Consider the following 22809-nt stretch of genomic DNA (forward strand, 5'->3'; position numbering starts at 1 on the left):
TTGAAGATTGCCAGTTTGTTCTGCTGAGTTAAAAAGATTATGTCAATGCCAACTTTGCAAGTAAAAATACTTGGCAACAAATCACTATCTGAGGCAGAAAGAGAAAGCATATGGAGGTGAGACAGAACAAGAGGAGAAATCAATACTCCCCAATGCTTCTTATCAAGAACTCTTGACAGAACGGGAGAAATTAAATATACAAGAGAATCTGTTGATACTGGAAACCCAGAGCAACACCACATAAAATGAAAGGGAACTCAGCATGTCAGGCAGTATTGGTGGAGGGGAATAAACAGTTAATGTTTAATAATGTTAATATTAATAGTGTCGAGTAAAGGGCTGATGCAGCTCACTGCTTCACTTTGAGCTGAACTAACAATCTGTGGACTGGACTGGCTTTGTGGACTTGCTCAGAACATCATTCGCTTGCATTCATTGCTTGCACGATTTAGTTTTTCTCCCTGCTCATTGAGTGTTTGATGGTCTTTTTTTAATGCATTCTTTTGGGTTTCTTCGTCTTATGGCTGACTGTAAGGAGACAAATCTCAAGGTAGTATAATGCATACATACTTTGATAATAATGTACTTTGAACCGTGTTCTGGGCAGAGACCCTTCATCAGGACAAGTTGTAATGAGAGGTGAGTGTGGAGAGAGTAAGAGGAAATTGAGTGATGAGGTTAGGTTTAGAAAAGATTAAAATGAAACAAAGGGACACAGCTTTATAACACTTTACAACAGTGTAAAGGTTGAACAAGTTGGGACTTTATTCTTTGGAGCATAGAAGGTTAAGGGGGGACTTGATAGAGGTATTTAAAATTATGAGGAGGATAGATAAAGTTGACCTGGATAGGCTTTTTCCATTGAGAGTGGGGGAGATTCAAACAAGAGGACATGAGTTGAGAGTTAAAGGGCAAAAGTTTAGGGGTAACTTGAGGGGAAACTTCTTTACTCAGAGAGTGTTAGCTGTGTGGAATGAGCTTCCAGCAGAAGTGGTTGAGGCAGGTTCGATGTTGTCATTTAAAGTTAAATTGGATAGATATATGGACAGGAAAGGAATGGAGGGTTATAGGCTGAGTGCAGGTCGGTGGGACTAGGTGAGAGTAAGAGTTCGGCATGGACTAGAAGGGCCGAGATGGCCTGTTTCTGTGCTGTAATTGTTATATGGTTATATGGTAAACATAAAATCTGAGGGAAATTAGCAGATCAGGCAGCATCTATGGAGAGGAACAGACAGTCAATATTTCGAGCCAAGAGCTTTCATCAGGACAACACAAGAGATTCTACAGATAAGAAACACAAAATGTTGGAGGAACTCAGCAGGCCAAGGAATATCTGTGGAGAAGCCTTAGCCCAAAATGTCAACTGGTTGCTCTTCTCCTTAGATGCTCCTGACCTGCTGAGTTCCTCCAGCACTTTGTGTTTGTTGCTTTGGATTTCCAGCATCTGCAGAATCTCTTCGGTTAGGGTAAAGAGAAAGAAGTAATTAGCTGAAATTATTAAATTCAATATTAAATTCTGAGGTTGTAGAATTGGTAGATGCAGATACATTAGGGACATTTAAGGAACTCAGAAAGGCAAATGAATGAAACAAAACTGGAGGGCAATATGGGAGAGAAAGGCTTAGTTGATCTTGGAGTAGATTAAAAGGTCAGCATAACATTGCAGGCTGAATGGTCCATACTTTTGTCCTGCTCTATGTTCTATAATCCACATGGAACATGGTCACACATTCATAATGTGATATACCAGATTAGATTAAGTATCAATAAATTCCTGCTTCATCTGGTCTGTAACAGATGAAGTGTAAGAGCAGATGATGCATCTCTTGTGGTTGTTTGGAACAAAGCATTGCAAAGGGAAGTGGATATTGGAGATAGAAGAAAGGACCTAGGAGAAGTGGAGGGAATGCTGTGTCTGGTGGTGAACACCCAAAGTAAAGAACCAGACCCTGGGTCCTGATCTTGATGACCATTTACACCCCTGAAATGCTTGTTAACATCTCACCATGCAAAGAGTTTGCCGGATCTCAGTATCTGAACGCCATTTGTAGGCTTTCAAAGAAAATAAAATTCAAGACAATTAGTTAAAAATAAATAAAAAAATAAAGTTAATCAAAAACATTAGGACCAGATGGCACAGCCTAATAATACAAGAACATTCATTTATAACAGAGATGAAGAGGAATTTCTTTACCCAGAGTGTGGTGAATCTGTGGAATTCATTGCCATGTCACTGCACACAGTCCTGTGCAAAGGTCTTAGGCACATATATATAGCTAGGGAGACTAAGACTTTTGCACAGTTCTGTAGTAATTTTATGTATTGCACTGTACTGCTGCTACAAAAAAAAACAAATTCCATGACGTATGTGTATGACGATAAACCTGATATGGGTCTCTATTGTGGACTGAGAGTGGTAAAGGGACTGGGAAAAGGAAATTATGGTTGGGAAAAGGGGAATGGAGATGGAAAGAAGTAGGAAGCACCTGAGAGACATTCTGTAATGATCAATACAGTATACCAATCACTGGAATCAAGTGATCTTACCTGGCGTCTCAGGGCTGGGTGTGTCTGTACCTGTGTCACCCACCCTACTCGAGGACTCCTCTGCCACCTGTCCCTCATCCCTCCTGTGGCGCACCACCATGGCCATTCCTAACATCTTTTGCTCCCACCAGATTTACAAATTTGCTCTCTGCTCCACGTTGAGAAATACATTACTCTGCAAAAATTTCAGGCGCCCTAGCTATGGGTATTCTGTATATATGTGCCTAAGGTGTTTGCACAAAACTGTATATTTAATGCTGACAGGTTCTTGATTAGTAAGGGCATCAAAAGGTTCAGGGAGAAGGCAGGAAAATAGTGTTCAGAGGAAAAATATACGGCCATGATCCAATGCTGGAGCAGATTTGATGTGCTGAAGGGCCTAATTCTGCACTTATGACTTATGGTCTTATTAAACTAAAATAAAGCTTAGTCAGCTCCATCATAGGCACTAGTCTCTGTAGTCTCTTCAAGGATCCATGCCTCAAAAAGGTGGCATCCATTATTAAGGACCCCCATCACCCAGGACATGCCCTCTTCTCGTTGCTACCATTGAGAAGGAGGTACAGACGCTTGAAGGCACACACTCAATGATTCAGGAACAGCTTCTTCCCCTCTGCCATCTGATTTCTGAATGGATATTGAACCCATGAACACTACCCCACTGTTTTTTATTTGTATTTTTGCACTATTTATTTAATTTAACTATTATATATATATATATCTATATACCATAATTCATGTTTCTTTTTCTGCACCGCTGCCACAAAGACAACAAATTTCATGACGTATGCCGGTGATATTAAACCTGGCTCTGATTCTGTTAAAGCTGGGTACTTTCCTAATCAGCCAGTCGTAATGAATGAGGCCCATTTTTGTATTCCAGAGAGGCAAATCCCCTGCAGAACGCCGGGACATCTCGGCTGTCCATGGAGTCTGACCAGCATTAGGGGTATGGAGACAAGTTTAGAACCATTTTCTATCCAATAGTGTTCAACATCCAATGGGACCCCACAAATCTCGTAGGAGCGGTTGAAAGCTATGAAAATTTTATGGCTTAGGGTGTGTGTGTCAGGGAAGCATCACCTCTTCAATGTACAGTGCTGGCAAAGTGCACTTTACATTGTAAAAAAAAACTGCTGTATTTCAAAATTAATTCACGATCCCTACACAGTCAAATATTCAGGCGTGAGGCATGAGTTATTTCTTTTATAGTGAAGAGTCTATAGTGAAATTTTGTTTCAAGTATCTCTCTTCAAAATAATATTCCATTGTGGAGTTAGATGTGGCTGCTAGGTTAGTCTCCAAATATTTATTAAAACTCTACTTGTATAATCACACGCATAAAATCTTCCACAATCCAGTAAAATTGGAGAGTGTAATGCAACATAATGGTTTCTACTTTCCATTATAAAGCATTCCCTGACACATTAAAGAGTGCTGATTTCATGGAACTTTTGTTTAAATAATCACAAAGAATAAACAATTTAATATGGGTGTTTGGTTCCACATCTGAGTCAGGTGACTTAAAATCACTTTACATGATTAAAACTAAAAAAAACGCATTGATTCATTTAACATTTTCAGTGGTGTACACAAGTCGCTAAATTAATTCTTTTTGAATTAAACATTTTGAAACTTTTCAAACCCGGCAATTTGCAGATCTTTTAATCTCAGTAAATTGGTGCACCCAGTTTTCAGCATCAGAATCAAATTTAATATCACTGGCATTTGCTGTGAAATTTGTTAACTTTGTGGCAGCAGTACAGTGCAGTACATGATAATAAAAAAACTGTGAATCGCAGTGAATATCAAATACATCAAATAGTTAAATAAGTGGTGCCAAAATAGAAATGAAAAAGTAGTGAGGTATTGTTCATGGGTTCAATGTCCATTCAGAAATTGGACAGCAGAGGCTGTTCCTGAATCATTAAGTGTGTGCCTTCAGGCTTCTGTACCTCCTTCCTGGTGGTAACAATGAGAAGAGGGCATGTCTTGGGAAGCGGGGGGTGTGGGGTGGTCCTTAATGATGGACGCTATCTTTTTGAGGCACCGCTCCTTGAAGATTTCTTGGATATTGTGGAGGCTAGTTCTCATGATGGAGCTGACTAATTTTACACGTCTCTGCAGTCCACTCCGTTCCAGACTTTCTTAAAAATGGGTGAATTAAATCCCAAAGCAATGTGGGATTTAATTTTAACAAAGAAGGAAAATATGTGTAAGTGTTGCAGAGCATTACTCAAGAGCACTTTAATCAATAACTTTTAATCAATAAATTTGCCAATTTCTACCTGGATTGCCCTCATGTTGATGGCTGATGAAATCCAGAATCTCAATAGCGTTTCTCCAAACTCCCATCTAGAACTTAACCAAAGACATCCAACAGTAGATGATTCTTGGCACGTAGGGTTGAATGTTTTTATGATTGTTCTATTATCCCGTTCAATACTTCAGCCTTGATAGCACTTCCAATCATCTCACAAGCCATGCTAACAGGGCCAAAAGACATAAAATAAGTTGGGTTTCTTTTATGTCTACATAAAACTTTGTCATAGGACATTAATTTTAATAAATATTTGCAACGGGAATGAATTAGCTTGGAATGACTGCAGTCATTTAAAGTTGCCGTGTGGGCTTTGAGTGACGTTACCCTGTCACTCTTGGGACCCAGGAGGCTTGAATGAAAGTCCCCTCTCTCTCACACAGCTGGTGTTTGGATGGCCTGAATCCAGCTCCCAGTGGGTGTGGATCTGTAGGGAATAATATTTAATTTGGCAGGAGTGCAGTGTCTCGTTTTTTGGGGTTAGAAAATATTGAGGCAGGTTTCAGAAATAGCAAGGAAATAAAGTTACTCATGGATGACCCGAACATTCAACAGGCTGGCAATACAGATCAGTCTCAATGTGTATTCAAGTTCCTTTTGTTAGACTCGCTGCCTTCTTTTTATTCCACTGTAAGCATCAAATTTGTTCCTCTTCTGCCTAATTTAAGAACTAGTGCAGGACTACCATATACAGGGGAGAAACCCCTGATTCTGTTGTCAATACTGCTCTCTCAAACATCTTTTTCATCCCTGTGTCTCCCTCGCCTCCAACATGGTAGCTTAGATTTGTCAGTCCATGGCTTCTTTTTCTGTAATGAGGCCACACTCAGGTTGGGGGAGCAACACCTTACATTCCATCTGGGTAGCCTCCAACCTGATGGCGTGAAAATCGATTTCTTGAACTTCCGGTAATTGCCCCACCTTCTCCTTCTCCATTCCCCTTTTCCTCTCTCACCTTATCTTCTTACCTGCCCAACACCTCCATCTGATGCTTCCCCCTTCCCTTTCTCACATGGCTTCTGTCGTCTCCTATCAAATTCCTCTTCTCCAGTCCTTTATCTCCTGGTTTCAACTATCACCTACTACCTTGTACTTCTTCCTCTCCTCTAGGCCCCCCGCCACTTTCACACTCTGATTTTCATCTCTTTTTTCCCAGTCCTGATGAAGGGTCTCGACCCAAAACTTTGACTGTTTACTCTTTCCATCGATGCTGCCTGGCCTGCGGATTTCCTCCAGCATTTTGCGCGTGTTGTGGTAGCTTCGTGGTTAGCAGATCACTACGACATCAGCGATCACAGATGCAATTCCCGCCACTGTCTGTAAAGAGCTCATACGTTCCCCTCATGACTGCGTGCATGCCCTGGTTTCCTCCAGCAGTACGTGTTACAGGGAGCAATTTGTGGGCATGCTACTTTGGCGCCAGAAGCGTGGCAACACTTGCAGTCAACCCAGCATAGTCCTAACTGATTTGATTTGGCACAATTGGACCATTTCACAGTGTGTTTCAATGTAAGTGTAACAAGTAAAATTAATCTTTCTCTTTATCATTCGGACTAACCCGGTTAGAAATATAAGTTGCGTTCAGTCTGGAGGACCAGAGTGCCTAACAACCATTCAGCTTCCTTCTTACAGCAGTGAAATCCTTGCACTTCTTCTCAGTTTCTTTCGATCACTCAATGGTGTTTTTAATCAGCATTTAGCAAAATTCTGTACTTTCAGTTGTTAATAAAAAACTGAACTTATGGCCACACATTTTAATTCCATATCCCATTCTCATTCTGATATGTCTGTCCACGGCCTCCTCTACTATCATCATCATGTTCGTCCATCATTGACATTGATGAGGACCTCGACACCATTATTGATGATGTCGAGACTAGCGCGTGACTTGGATTTAAGTGAGGGAGAGTTGCGCAGCATCAGCCTCACTCTCTCTTCCCAATTCCCATCTGGATCCAGTGGCAAGACAGAGTCTAGACGGCTGGAGATGGGACTAGGCGCAGTGGATGACCAGGACGTCTTCTGTGTCTTGTCCTGCTCTACATGTTCCACGACGCTTGCAGAGATCGCCTTCCTGACCGTTGGACCTTCCATTGGTCTCGTCCGCTCAGTCCGCCGGGGTCTGTCTTCACATGCTGGGATAGAGAACTCCCTATCTCACCGAGGGTTTGAGACCCGTCGGCTACCCTCACCTCGTTTAGCCGGCTTGTCGAAGCCGTTGCCCAGGGCGTGGCCGCTGTCGCATGCAAACAGCTACGGGGAGCCACAGGTGAGAGCTGAGTGCCAGGTGGGGACCAAAGGTGGACTAACAGCCCTGAAAAGGATGCGACATGTTCCCCCACCAGAGGTGCTACCCCTCCCTGACACCCCATACGCCCCCCTCTACTATAAAGATGAAGCCACACTCAGGTTGGAGGAACAACACCTTATATTCCGTCTGGGTAGCCTCCAACCTGATGGCATGAACATTGACTTCTCTAACTTCTGCTAATGCCCCACCTCCCCCTCGTACCCCATCCATTATTTATATATACACACATTCTTTTTCTCTGTCTTCTTTTTCTCCCTCTGTCCCCCTCACTATACCCCTTGCCCATCCTCTAGTCTTTTTCCCCCCCTCCCCCTTTTCTTTCTCCCTGGGCCTCCTGTCCCATGATCCTCTAATATCCCTTTTGCCAATCACCGGTCCAGCTCTTGGCTCCATCCCTCCCCCTCCTGTCTTCTCCTATCATTTTGGATCTCCCCCTCCCCCTCCCACTTTCAAATCTCTTACTATCTCTTCTTTCAGTTAGTCCTGACGAAGGGTCTTGGCCCAAAACATCGACTGCACCTCTTCCTAGAGATGCTGCCAGGCCTGCTGCGTTCACCAGCACTTTTATGTGTGTTGCTTGAAATTTCAGCATCTGCAGATTTCCTCGTGTTTGCGGACTTATGAGATTAATTTACTTCTATAAAGTGCATGTTAAAACTGGTAATAACACTTACAAACCAAGTCATGCTGCTCTCTTTTCCTCAATAATACCTCCATTCTTTTTAATGTAATTGTGTACATATGTGATTTTCCGTCTTATCCCCATCTGGGTATTTATTCTTTCTGTTTTTTCTTCCACTGACCAGCGCAACCTATCGACAAATTGGATAAGTTGCTCAATCATCTACACAAGCACTTCCAAAGCTATTTTTAAAGCACAACGAATGAGAAAATTAATTCTTTATACTTGACATTTATAGCCAGCACAGAGTTTTATTGCCACTATTTTCAGTTTTTTGTATATTTCTAATGTCCATGCATGTGGGTGTGTAAGTGAGTGTGAGAGGTAGTGAGTGAGCTTAGAAAAAGTATGAGTGTGCAAGAGAGTGAGTAATCGTGTCTGAGTGTGAGATAGCGGAAAAGACAGTGTGTGTGTGAGAGCTAAGTGTGTGAGAAGGTGAGTATGAGAGGGAATGTGTGCGTGAGAGTGAAAGAGTGCATGTGTGTGGGAGCGAGAGAGAGAGACTGTAAGCTTTGTGTGTGTGTATGCCAGCAGCTATTACGAATAAAATATTTTACAGGGCTGGGTATTACAGTATTAATTAATTTCAAGATCAACAGAGATACCGAGGATTTTACTCGATGGGTCATAAATAGTAACAGCTGAAGTGAGTTGTTAGCTGTCGATACCACAAGATGCGATGGAGCTGCAGCTAGCAAGCAGTTTGCAACAATGCAGCAGGCAGCAGTTTACATCTGTGGTTCCTTTCAAAATATTTACTTGGGCCAGACGGATGTTAAATGTTGACAGAAAAGCATGACGCCAAATTGTGACCACAGGAAACGGAACAGGGTATGCTCACATACACAAATTATGTTTGTAACAGAGGCTGTCTTTTACCTCCTGCCTCTATAATGGCGGGTTGCTTATGGAGTATCTATGGAAATGAATAAAAAGTTGACATTTTAGGGCTGAAACTCTTCTTCAGCACTGGAAAGAAAGGAGGTTAGCTGGAAGGTGACAGGAGAAGCCAGGTGGGTAGGAAAGGAAAAGGGCTGGAGAGAATGGAATCTGATAGGCGAGGAGAGTGAACCATAGGGGAAAAGGAAGGAGGAGAGGACCCAGGGGGAGGTGAGAAGAGATAATTAGCCAGAGTGGGGAACAGAAGAAGAGTAGAGTGGGAGGGATTATTTTACTGGAAGAAGAAATTGATATTCATGCTGTCAGGTCAGAGGCTATCCAGACAGAATATAAGGTCTTGCTCCTCCACCCTGAGGGTGGCATCATCTTGTTAAAATGAGAATGGGAATTGGAATTAAGATATCTGGCTACCAGGAAATTCTGCTTTACAATTTCTTAATTTACAATGGGCCTCACCAGTGTAGAGGAGGTCACATCAGGGGCATAGGTCACAATAGACGACCCCAATAGTTTTGCAGGTGAAGTGTTATCTCACCTGGAAGGACTGTTTGGGGCCCTGAATGAAGGTGATGGAGGAGATGAATGGGCAAGTGTAGTATTTTGGCTGCCTGCAGGGTTAAGTGCCAGGAGGAAGATTAGTGGGGAGGGACGAATGGCCAAGGGAGTCACTGAGGGAGCAGTCCCTGTAGAAAGTGGAGCGAGGGGGGAGGTAAAGGTATGTTTGGAGATAGAATCCCTTTGGAGATGATGGAAGTCTCAGAGAATGATGTGTTGGATGCAGAGGCTCATGGGGTGTTAGGTACGGTCAAGAGGAATTCCATCATTATTAAAGCAGTGGAAAGATATTGTGAGGCAGATTTTTGGGCAATGGAGGAGATGCAGGTGAGGGCAACAGCAATGATGAAGGAAAGGGAATCCTATTCTTTGAAAAAGAAGAACTCTAATGTCTTAGAATGGAAAGTGTCATCCTAGAAACAGATGCAGCGGAGAAAAGGAAATGAGAAAAGAGAATGACATTTTTACAGGAGACAGAGTGGGAAGAGGCATCGTCAAAATAACCATGAGAATCAGTTGGTTTATATAAGGTGTCAGTTAGCAGTCTGTCTTCAGAGATGGAGACAGAGAGATTGAGAAAGCAGAGGGAGGTGTCAGAAAATAAGTGCGCATGCACCGGTCATGCATGCAACCTGGTACACCCGTTCCGATCTATTCTTTTACTTTCTTCTTCTTACTTTTTAATTTACGTTATTTTTTGTATTTTTTTTCTCACGGTAACACGTCGAAGCTGCACCCTCTCTAATATGCTGGTAGAGAGAGTTTTATTTGGGTTTTCTTCAGCGCTGGAAATGGTTACATCCTGACAAGCGGGACAGAAGCAAGGTCGCATTGTGTATTCCACGGATCAGCAAATTCCGGCCGGCTTAGCGAACAGAGCGGCAGACACCCCTGCTGAAATCCCGGAGGAAAACACACAGAGGATGCAGAGGGGGATCACAAAGCCGAGGTAAGAGGACTGGGTCGAGACAACAGAGACTTTTGGAGAAGAGGAGTTCGGTGGGTAATACCGTTCCGCTTGACCGGAAGTGCGAGAGCAGTAAGCGTGAAGGAGTGGGGTGCTTACTGATCTGGCTAACAACGGATGGTGCAATCCGGGGTATATTACGATCGAGGATATTGAACTTTTTACTGTTGGACTTCGGCCACATTCCACCGTGATACAACTCTTGGCGGCACGGGAGGTCGTTCCTGCCTGTGGCCATCGAACGTGCAGCTCCTCCCGTGGAGGGTCAGACACCCTGAGCCAATAGACTGGTCCTGGACTTATTTTCCATCTGGCATAGTTTTGCATTTTGTTGTTCGATTGTTGGGGTTTTTTGTATTGCTATATTTACACTCTATTCTTGGTTGGTGCGGCTGTAACGAAACCAAATTTCCCTCGGGATTAATAAAGTATACCTATCTATCTATCTATCTATCTAAAAGGACCAAGTGAATTTAAAGGCAGAGTGGAAGTTGGAGGCATAGCTGGTGAAATTGATGAGGTTAGCATGGGAGCATGAAGCACTAACGGGAAAGGATTAGAACCTGGACTGTTCTACGTAGCCAAGGAAAAGGTAGCCTTAGCTAGGGCCCACGTGTGCACCCAAGACTACCTCTCAAGTCTGGAGAAAGTAGGTGGTAGCAAAGAAAAACATTGTTGAGGCTGAGGACCCGTTCTTCCAGACAAAAAGGGTAGGGGTAGAAGAGGACTGGTTGGTTATTTTATTGAGAAAGACACAGAGAACTTTAAGGTCTTCTTGATGGGGGATAGGATTGTACAGGGACCGGACATCCATGGTGAAAATGAGGTGGTCAGGACCAGGTAATTGAAAGTTAGTGAGGAGATCAAGAGCTTGAGAAATGTTGTGGATGTACATGGGAAGAGGCTGAACCAAGAGAGGTAGAATGGAGTAGTGGCATGAGGACATGGGATCAGTGGGGCAAAAGCAGCCAGAGACAATGGGCCTACCCGGACAGTCAGGTTTGTGGATCTTGGGTAACTAAAGTTCTAATTCTGACAGCCCTGGATGCCCCGCATTGCAGTCTCTGCGGCCTCCTGCTTGGACTTTGATTCGATTTGATGCCCCAGACAGTGGATCTTGCTGACTCCAACACCAGTTCTAATAGTCCGGGATGCTTCCAGACCCATGACACAACTGTCGAGGTCCATCGACTTCCAGGGCTGTTGGAACTGGAAATTGGCTCTGGGGATTGGGAAGCATGCTTGGGCAATGGCACCATTGTTGTCAGCCAAATCAAAGGTGGTGACAAGTCAGTGTATAGGAGGGAGATTGAAAATCTGACTGAATCGTGCCGCAACAGTAACCTCTTACTCAATATCAGCAAGACCAAGGAGATGATTATTGACCATTGATTATTGAGAAAACCAAAGGTGCATCAGCCACTCCTCATTGGAGGATCAGAGATGGAGAAGGTCAGCAACTTTAATTTCCTTGGTGTTATCATAGCAGAGGACCTATCCTGGGCCCCGCACTTAAGTGCAATTATGAAGAAAGCACAGCAGTGTCTCTGCTTCCTTAGGTCTTTGTGAAGATTTGGCATGACATCTAAAAATTTGACAAACCTCTATAGATGTGTGGTGGAAAGTATATTGACTGGCTGCATCACAGCGTGGTATGGAAACACTAAGAGCATTGAACAGAAAATCCTACAAAAAAAGTAGTGGATACAGCCCGTTCCATCATGGGTAAAGCCCTCCCCACTATTGAGCTCATCTACATGGAGTGTGGTCACTGGAAAGCAGAATGCACGATCAGGGACACCCACCACCTAGGTCATGCTACCTTCTCACCGCTGCCATCAGGAAGAAGGTACAGGAGCCTCAGGTCTCACACCACCAGGTTCAGGAACAATTATTACTCCTCAACCATCAGGGGCCTAAATGAGAGGGGATGACTTCGCTTGCCCCATCGTTGAAATGTTCCCACACCCCATGGAATCACTTTCAAGGACTCTTCACCTCATGTTATCAATATTCACCGCCTATTGATTTATTTTTATTATTTTTTCTTCCTTTTTATATTTGCACAGTTTGTCTTTTGCACACTGGCTGTCCACCCTGTTGGCGTGGTCTTTCACTGATTCTATTCCGGTTATTGGATTTATAGAGTATGCTTGCAAGAAAATAAATCTTGGGATTGCATATGGTGACACACATGTACTTGGATAATAAATTTACTTTGAACGTTGAACTCTTGAACATAACTTTACTTAACAAGACGGTGGGACTAGTTCCCTTGTGAAACCAAACCGGCTGTGATCTCACTTCCATGAATGTCAGTTCTGAATGATATTTGTTTACTTTTATTGTTTGCACAAATTGTTTTCTTCTATCCTTTGGGGGTTTGATGGTCTTCTTTATTTTTTAATGGGTTTTATTGGGTTTCTTTGCTTTGTGGCTGCCTGTAAGGAGATGAATCACAAGGTTGTACTTAGTACACATACCTTGATAATAAATGTACCTTGAACTTTGACACTTATGGACTGTCCCTGTGCACCCTTAGTGTTTACTGGTTGCTAACACAAACAGAGCACTTCACTGTACATTTTGATGCACATGTGATAAACTAACGGGCTGACTGTGGCTCCCTGACAACACATTCAAATCTGCTTTGGCAAGGGACAGATCAAGCTTGCCGAATACTGAGAGCTCCTAATTGCACAGACAAGTGGGCAATGGAAACTGCTTGTTGACAAATGTTCTATTCAATGTAACTTCACAGTCCACGAAGTGTTACTTTATTAATGACACACCTCCGTGGTGTATTGCTGTAAGCTATCACCGCAAACAATGACGAGGCAAGCCTGAAGACAAGGCCGACTGGAGGTTTGACCCGTGCAGGTGCGAGGCAAAGTCGGAGCATGGCATGTTCGACGAGGCAGTGTCAGAGTCAGGGATGGAGTTGGAGCGAACAATTCAGAGAGGAGTCAGTGCAGAGGAGTTTTGGAGCCCGTCCACTTAAACCGGGAGCAAGTTTCAATCGATCAAAGCACCGAGCAGATTCGGAACGATCAAGAATGGTGTCGGACTGGGGTACAGACCCGGAGAATATTGCTGTGGCGCCGCCTGGGTCCCACTGAGGTTGACCCAGTATTTGGGACGATTTAAATGTAGGCCATGATAGACTGAAAAGGCAGAGTGTCGAGACCAGAGATTCAGGCTCTGATTCATTTCGCTCTCCCACAATGTTTACTCCTCTCTCCATGGCACGGAGGCTGTGAGACTGTTCTGGCTGCTACGTGCTTCATGCCCTACTGTGTGATGAACCGAGACTGAGGATATGGGCCTACTTCGGCTGATCTGGGCTCTGGCTCTATGGACTCAATTTGACTCAGAATGCTGTTGCTTGCTTGTATTGTTTGCACGATTTGTATATTTTTTCCTCTCTTTCTCTGCACATCAGGTGTTGGTCTTTTTTTATAATTGGGTTCTTTTGGGTATCTTGCTTTGTGGCTGCCTGTGAGCAGATGAATCTCAAGATTGTGTAATTAATACCTTCTTTGATAATAAATGTATTCTGAATCCTTGGATATGTCTGTATCTGTCTTGGGGACCATGAGCAAACAGGTTGCGTCCTCCCTGTATTGAATCTCGACCATCTCTTCATTCTATTTTATTGTCAGCAGCTCCCTCTCAACCTCTGGAATTTAATGGCAGTGGAAACTCTGTTGATGTTTTGCAGAGGATATTTTTGTTTTTAAACATGAAGTGTAAGCATATAAGTATTTATTTAAGAACTGAGTGTATAGCACATATATCCTTGCTAAGTCTGCAGCTCAGTGGAGACTTATTGCATTAATAAAGTACATTTTGTTGATAGCTCTATTTCTGCTATTAACACATGCAAGCAGCAATAGAAACAAAAGATTCCGAATAAGCATGAAATCCAGAGCAATACACACAGGATGCTACTCTGATAAAGGCTCTTGGCCTGAAAAATTGACCATTTATTCCTCTCCATAGACGCTGCCTTACCTGCTGAGTTCCTCCAGCATTTTGTGTGTTGCAAGCAGCAACAAGTGAGCTTGTGTCCCCGCTGAATACGAGCCTTGAACCACGGTATCATTGGGTGAGAAGAATCCTCCAGCTGTGCTAAAAGCTTCGGCAGGTCCTCATGGTCTGCACTGATGATATGATTTCTCAACCAATTTGTAGTGCCCACAGGGAAAGATTGCGGATGTTTGGACTTGGAGCAACACACAACCCTCTGAGGGAGCTCAGCGGGTCAGGCTTCACCTATGGAGGGCAAGGAATTTTATTTTATTTAGAGATACAGCTCAGTAATAGGCTCTTCCAGTCCAACAAGCCCACACCACCCAATTACACTCATTGACCAATTAACCTGCTAACTCATAACTCCTATCAGATTCTTTCTTTTCCAGCCCTTGACCTTTCCCACCCACCTGGATTCATCTATCAGCTATCCTCCTTCTCCTCCTCCCCTCAACTTCTTGTTCTAGCATCTTCCCCCTTCCCTCTCAGTCCTGAAGAAGATCTCAGCCTGTAACATTGACTGTTTACTCTTTTCCGTAGATGCTGCCTGACCTGCTGAGTTCCTTCTCCATTTTGTGTGCGTTGCTAACCCATAGATCTTTGGAATGTGGGAGGAAGCTGCAGCATCCTGAAGAAAGGAACATCTTCATGAGGAGAAGATACACACTCCTTACAGACAGAGGTAAGGATTGAACCTGGGTTACTGGTGCTGTAATAATGTTACGCTAACAGTTATGCTACCGCGAATTGTGGACATTTGGAATCAAAGCCCTTGGTCGGTGTGACAGCAAAGAAGCGAGATGAGTCAGTATAAATATGACAAGGAGAGTGGTGTTTGCCGGACTGAGGAAGGATGAACAATGTCAGGCAGGTTGTACCAGGTAGGGGAGGAGAGCGGGCTCGTATTGGGAGACAGTAGCAGGTGGATGATAGGTGGAGGCCGACAAAGACAGACAAATAATGATGGGGGAAAACGGACTGAGCTGTGGGAGAGTAGGAGAGTGGTAAAAATGAAGACAACTGCTGGAGAGAGACAGGCAGGAACACAAAGGGCTGCCAAGCTGGAATCTGGTAGGTAAAGGAGTTGAAAATGGGAATTATTAGACTCCTTTCTCACTACTCCCCTTCTCTTCTTGCTATCTCCCTAGTCACTCTCAGATTGATGCAGAGTATTAACCTGAAATATCAATTCTATTTACCTGCCCTCCACCCACAGATGCCTGTCAATTCCCTGAGCTCCTGCAGCAGGCTATGAATACAAGAGATTCAGCTGACCACTCGTAGTACTGCTCACAGGCAGTCCAGTCCTTCGGTGAAGTCTGTCTGGCTGAATTGATGACAATACTCGGCTGCTTTCTCTCCAAGTACTTGTAGCGGAGTGTGCACACTTCCACGAGATCACCCCAGGATTCATCCTGTAGTTACACTGAACAGCTAGTTCTATTTGAGATCAAACAGTGAGTGACCCACAGACACATCATTTGCTATTTCTACAAGCTATTCAGTATAGGTACAACCTTGTAATCACCAAGATGTTTGGAGCACCTTCATCCATAGTGTCATATTCCCTGCCGCTTACATGAGGCTATGTTGGTCTTTCCCACCTTATGGAGGCGTGTGTCTTACATTCTCAGTGAAGCAACACAATATGAAGTGATACACATGAAATGCCGGAAGGGAGGAAGGCAGGCACATCTATCCAACCATTTTTCCTCCTTCCTTTCCAGTCCTGATGAAGGGTCTTGCCCCAAATAAGCAAATGTTTATTCCTCTTCATAAACTCTGCTTGACCTTCTGAGATCCTCCAGCATTTTGTGTGTGTACTCTGGATTTTGAGCATCTTCAGAATCTCTTGTGTTTGATATGGTGCTGCAGACAACAGAGAAGAAACTGCCATTACCATCCTGTTTTCCTTGGCAGACACTTTCACTCAAGAATTACACCATGACCAAAACAGACTCACATTATTAAACACCATTGCCCCACTAAACAACATTCTACATTTCCCCTCTGAAGCTATCCTCCATGTTAACAGATTTTACCTAAATTCTTTTACCAGTCTGCCTGCAGGCTGAACATTCCTGTGGTATCTGAACTGATTTGGAAGTTGCACTTCACTGTCGGTGATTTCAGCCTCACCATAAATTTGCCAACTGTTTCCATATGTGATTACATATGTCAAACCTGAAGTTTTCAAAAAATTCTGATTGCACTGGGCTGAAAATTCCCTTCAAGATTTTGATTTATGAAGTGCAACCTACAGTTAACAATGCAAGTAGACTCACCAACATCTCAGGTATCTGCTCCTGCCTACCAGCAGCAATGTGCCCTTCTGATAGATACATGGGCACTTTGCTCCATTCTGTGTCATATCTTGGGCCTTACAATGTCATTCACTCTCAGCACTGTTTCTATTTATTCCACTTAAAGGAATAAATTGCATTGTCTCATATCTACGGGCACACCGATAGTGTAGCAGTTAGTGCAACATTATTACAGCTTGGGGCGTCGGAGCTCGGACTCCAATTCTGAACGTTTGTACGTTCTCCCCATGACCGAATGGGTTTCTTCTGAGAACTCCAGTTTCCTCCCACAGCCCAAAGCTGTACCAGTTTGTAGGTTTAATGGTCATTTTAAATTGCCCTGTGATTAGGCTAGTGTTAAATAGGGGGGTTGCTGGGCGGTGTGGCTCATTACACCAGAAGGCCCTGTTCCATGCTGTATCGCTAAATAAATAGATTGCCAATGAGAGACAAACTGCCCAACCTTGCCCATACCTCACTAGCTGTCCAAGGTAACCAGCCCAGCCACTTTTCCTCATGATTACTGATCTACTCAGAAAATTCTGTCTCTAAGTTCTTTGTACTTGTTAACACTCCTGCTGCCCTCTCAGGTGGTAACAGTCCAGACTCAATGTGGCATCTATAGGCTTGTTAGCATTTCTGCCTGCAAAGGCAAATATCGGAGATAAATTTATCAACAGAGCATCCTTTATTGAAAGTAGTAAATATTCGGTTAAGTCGCAATGGCTGATCCAATAACATATCCAAGTCTTACCACATTGTACAGTCAGTTCTTAAAGGGACACAGAGTAAAGTACTTCACTGATATTAAATACTGGTCCTGTGAATAACACCTAAAACACACACACACATACTCAATCTCTTATGGCTTCAATCTAACAAACTGATTTGTGTTATGAATAACACATATTATTATGAATTAATAAATAAGAAATTTACTTTTTGAAAAATAAATTGCAGATGTTTAAAGAAACCACACCATATTTCTTAAAGTTCAAAGTACATATATGTCTCTATATACAACCCCAAGATTAATTTTCTTGAGGGCATACTCAATAAATTTATAGAATAATAACCAAAACAGAATCAATGGAAGATCACCCAACTTGGTCATTCAACCAGAGTGCAGAAGACAGCAAACTGTGCAAATACAAAAAGAAAGAAATAATAATTGTAATAAATAAACAAACTATAAATATTGAGAACATTGAAAGTGAGTCCATATGTTGAGGGAACATTTCAATGATGAAGCAGGTGAAGTTGAATGAAGTTATCCCCTCTGGTTCAAGAGCCTAATGGTTGAGGAGGAATAACTGTTCCTGAATTTGGTGGTATGATCCCTGAGGTTTCTGTACCTTTTTCCTGATGGCAAAAGTGAGAAGAGAGCTTGGCCAGGGTGGTGGACATCCCTGATGATGGATGCTGCTTTCCTGCGACAGTGTTTCATGTGGCTGTGCTCAACGGTGTGGAGGGTTTCACCAGTGATGGACTGGGCTGTATCCATTACTTTTTGTAGGATTTTCCGTTCAAGGGTATTAATGCTTTCATACTAGGCTGTGATGCAGCCAGTCAATACGCTCCACTACAACAAGTGTTACAGAGAGTGTTTGCTGCAACCGATTAGTGCCCCATCCACTGGCACCAATGTTCCTTGTGGGCCATCCGTTGGGACATTGCATCCAGGAGGAAGCTGGAAGAAAAACTATTCTCCAATCACACAAGTTTAAGGTGAAAGGGGAAAGAGTTAATGGGAAGCTGAGGGCCAACTTCTCCCACACAAGAGAGGGTATTGAGCAGCATGGTAGTGTAGTGGCTAGCGCAAAGCTTTACATTACCAGCGACCTAGGTTCAATTCCCGCTGCTGTCTGTCAGGAGTTTGTATTTCTCCATTTTCGGTTTCCTCCAGGTGCTCCTGTTTCCTCCCACGGTCCGAAGATATCCGGTTGGTAGGTTAATTGGTAATTGTGAATTGCACGGTGATTAGGCTAGAATTAAAATGAGAGATTGCTGGGTGGCACAGCTTGAACAGCTGGACGGGTCTATTCCATGTTGTATCTCACTACATAATAAATAAATGTATATGATGGGATGAGCTGTCAAAGGAGGTGGATGAGGTCAGTAAAGTATCAACATTTTAAAGGCACATGGACAGGTTGAAAGGTCAAAGTAAATTTATTATCAAAATGCCTATATGTCACCATATACAACCCTGATGTGAGCACGTGGCCAAGTGGTTAAGGCGTTCGACTAGCGATCTGAAGGTCGTGAGTTCGAGCCCCAGCCGAGCCAACATGTTGTGTCCTTGAGCAAGGCACTTAATCACACATTGCTCTGCGACGACACTGGTGCCAAGCTGTATTGGTCCTAATGCCCTTCTCTTGGACAACATTGGTGTCATGGAGAGGGGAGACTAGCAGCATGGGCAACTGCTGATCTTCCATACAACCTTGCCCAGGCCTGCACCTTGGAGACTGAAGACTTTCCAGGCGCAGATCCATGGTCTCGCAAGCCAACCCTGAAATTAATTTTCTTGCAAACATTCTTGCAAGAACAAAGAAACACAATAGAAACAATGAAAAACTACATACAAAGACTGACAAATATCCAACATGCAAAAGTCAAACTGTGCACAAGCAAACAAATAAACAGATAAATAGATGAATAAATAACAATGAGAAAATGAATTGTAGATTCAGTGAGCCCTTGACCTTCAGCAGCCTGAAGTGTAATAACTGTTTGGGAACCTGGTGGTGTGGGACCCAAAGCTCCTGTACCTCCTTCCTGATGCCAGCAGTGAGAAGACAGCATAGATTGTATGACGCGGGGGGGGGGGGGGTTCTTTGCTGATGGATGCTGCTTTTTTGTGGCAGCACTCCTTGTAGATGTGCTCAATGGTGGATACATTAGATGGGAAAGGTTTGGAAGAAAATGGATCAAGTGCAGGTAAATTAGACTATGTTTCTGTGGCCACTTTGACTAGCACAAATAAGTTGGGCTGAAGGGACTCTTCTCAGGTTGCATGACTCTAAATGTCTGTAGTGGTGGACAATATTGGGTAGCTTGTCACTCATCAGAAGATTCAACCATAAAGTCATGAAAGGCAGTACAAATTAAAATGGTGTTGAAGGATGTATGGGGACAGTGGGCACATGGTCGTCCTGGTTTCTACAGACAAGGATACAGGATTCAATGATGGGATTAGTGAAGTTTTCCCCTTTGGTTCAAGAGCCTGATAGTGAGGGTTAGTATCTGATCCTCAGGACCCACACCAACAGTTCAGGAACAGTTATTACCCCTCAACGGTTAACTCTTGAACCAGAGGTGAGAAATTCACTTTTCCCATCACTGAACTGCTCCCTGAACCTACGCACTCACTTTCAAGAACTCTTCTTCTCATATTCTCAATATTTATTTATTATTTATTTTTTTATTTTTTTTCTTTATTTTTGTATTTGCACAGTTTTTTGCTTCTTTTTACACATTGGTTGTTTGTCCACTCTGTTGGGTATGGTCTTTCATTGATTCTATCGTGTTTCTTCTACTTACTGTGATTGCCCACAAGAAAGTGAATCTCAGGATTGTATATGGTGATGTATAGGTACTTTGATAATACATTACTTTGAACTTTGAACTTGAACTTTGAGTAAAACTGAAGACAAATAGCTGTAACAAACAACTTCTCTTTTAAAACTGGGAGTGGAGAAGCTGGAATCTACAGTTAGTACTCTTGAAAATGGATTGGTGTTCTCAAAACAAGCTCAAGTTCCACCTGAGCTGTCAGATTTCCAAATACAGCACAATACAAGCCTTTTGGCCCACAAAGATGTGCTGAACATGTCCCTACCTTAGAAATTACTAGGCTTACCCATAGCCCTCTATTTTTCTAAGCTTCATGTGTCTATCCAAAAGTATCTTAAAAGACCCTATTGTATCTGCCTCCACCACCATTGCCGGCAGCCCATTCCACACACTAACCACTCTGTATGCTCTTGAAGGTGGGCTGCAGAGGGCCTGGTGGTCAATCCCTCTGCTGAGCATCTCAGGAGTCCAAAAGAGAAAAGCCGTCAGGAGCTCCACAGAGGCTGCAGAGCGAGCCTCGAGATGGTTGTGGATCAGAAAAATTGATTCATGGCAAAATGCTACTCAGACACAAGTTGGGGCCTGATCAATCCGGGCAAGTGTGTCTGACGTTGAAAGACCCGAAGCACCCTGTGACCCTGGCTTACATCACTGATAATGCATCGCAAGATGTATCATTCTATCTATTATTGAGAGGGATGGCCACAAGGGTACTCTGTACTGGCAGCCCATTTCTCTTTCTTCTCTTGATAATCACCCAATTAGCTACCTCCTGCAACCTTGGGGTGACTACTTTCCTGTTGCTCCTATCTATCACTTCCTCAGTTTCCCGTGTGAGCCAAAGGTCATCGAGCTGCAGCTCCAGTTCCTTAGCATGCTCTCTGAGGAGCTGCGGTTCAGTACACCTGGTGCCTATGTAGACATCCAGGAGGCTGGAGGTCTCCGTGAATTCCCACATCTCACACAAAGATCAAAATACACCCCCTGGAGCCATTCTCACTGCTCTAACTGTACCCTAATAGATGAGGAATGAATAATAAAGATGATGAAGAAGAAAATTACCAGATACTTATCTTGCCCAAACCTGATGAGCCAAAACTTCCCATTCTAACTCTGGTCCACTCACACAATTACCACTCCACTTGCTCCTACCTTGTTTTTATTCACCCTTTCTAATGAATCTCATTCATTGATTGGGCATAGTTCAAACTCCAAAAACTACTACGAAGTACTGCTTTTTTTAATCTTCAATCTTGGATGTGTGTGAAGTTGCCACTTCTTATCGTGCTCCTGTTCACTGATTGGGTGCAGTCCAAACTCCCACGCGATGAATTAATGAATCTGAATCTGGGTTGTTAGCACCAATTGCCGTAACTTGTTTTTCCAAGTCAAAACTGTTTTTTTTTTTAAATGGCCTTGTAATGGTATTATGGGATAACTGTATACAAGGGCTTTTCACATTTGCCTTAAAAATCCTTCGCCTGCTATTTTAGCAGGCTCACTCGTCCCATTAATTTTTAAATGGGCTAATGCCTTTGCTGAAACTGCAAGAAAGAAATTCAGGCAATCACAAGAATCCTGCAATTTAATTTCAAAGCCTCGGAGAATTAAATGATGAGTTTTTTTATATACTCCATTGATGGGGAGAAGAAAAAAAAGTGATTGATTCGAATGAATTTGTCTAGTTTTCGCTCCTCCTCTGCTGAAGGTGCTGACACAGGTGGAGAGTACAATTCCTCAGCCAGCTGACAAATTTATTCACTCACAGATTGTGGGTGCTATACTAATGGTCAGAATTTATTGCAATTTCTTAAATGCCCTTGAATTGGGTAACTCACCTGCTATGCAGCCAGCTTAGAACCATCCGCATTCCAATACAAGGAAGGATGACAGATTTCCTTCCTCAGAGGACTTTAGTGAATCAGATGTGTTTTTTAGCAACAATCCTGTAGTTTCAAACAAGCTCTCGAATTCCACAATATTTAATTAACTGATTTTAAAATTGTTCAGTTGTGTCACTCAGTTTTGAACTCATGTCTCCAGTTTATGAGTCCAGAGATTATAAATAGCAAACAAGTAAAACTGGCACCAACCTACCCGAAATCAAGGACAAATGTACAGAAAGGTGCTGGGAGAAGGACAGCAATACATTGAAGGATTCCACCCACCCTGTTCATGCACTGTATCTCCCACTCCCATCAGGGAGGAGCCTAGCTAGGTTCCATACCAGGACCACCAGACTCAAAACCAGTTACTTTCCCCAAGCCGCAAGGCTGATCAACACCTCCAATGATTAACCCCACACCCCACATCATCACTACTTTATCATTTCCTGTCAGTCACCTTGGGTACACTTGTACCTAGCGTCACTTTATGTACATACGATCTATCTAACTCACATATTTATATTTGTTGTGTTGCTTTATTATTGCGCTCTTTATCTTATTGTGTATTTTGTTGTGTTGCGTTCGGGTTCAGAGCAAAAATTATTTTATTTTCCTTTGCACTTGTGAACTGGAAATGACATTTCCATCACTCCCTTCAACCCTCAACCATCAAGGGAATAACTTCACTCGACTTTACTTGCCCCATCATTAACATGTTCCCACAACC

At 43.1% G+C, this 22809-nt stretch overlaps 1 long non-coding RNA gene across 2 annotated transcripts in view; it reads left to right on the forward strand.

Moving 5' to 3' along the window:
- The first annotated feature begins 379 nt into the window (after window positions 1–379).
- Window positions 380–22809, forward strand: part of LOC134356548 (uncharacterized) — a 44688-nt gene continuing 22258 nt past the window's right edge. Inside the window, exons 1-3 of one of the 2 annotated variants that reach the window (XR_010020387.1) lie at window positions 380–550; window positions 10046–10264; window positions 14855–14996. This is a non-coding gene — a long non-coding RNA (uncharacterized LOC134356548). The remainder of the gene's footprint in view (window positions 551–10045; window positions 10265–14854; window positions 14997–22809) is intronic. The other variant, XR_010020388.1, reaches the window with a different exon arrangement.

Source organism: Mobula hypostoma, chromosome 14 (assembly GCF_963921235.1).
Source record: "Mobula hypostoma chromosome 14, sMobHyp1.1, whole genome shotgun sequence".
Taxonomy (NCBI): Eukaryota; Metazoa; Chordata; class Chondrichthyes; order Myliobatiformes; family Myliobatidae; genus Mobula; species Mobula hypostoma.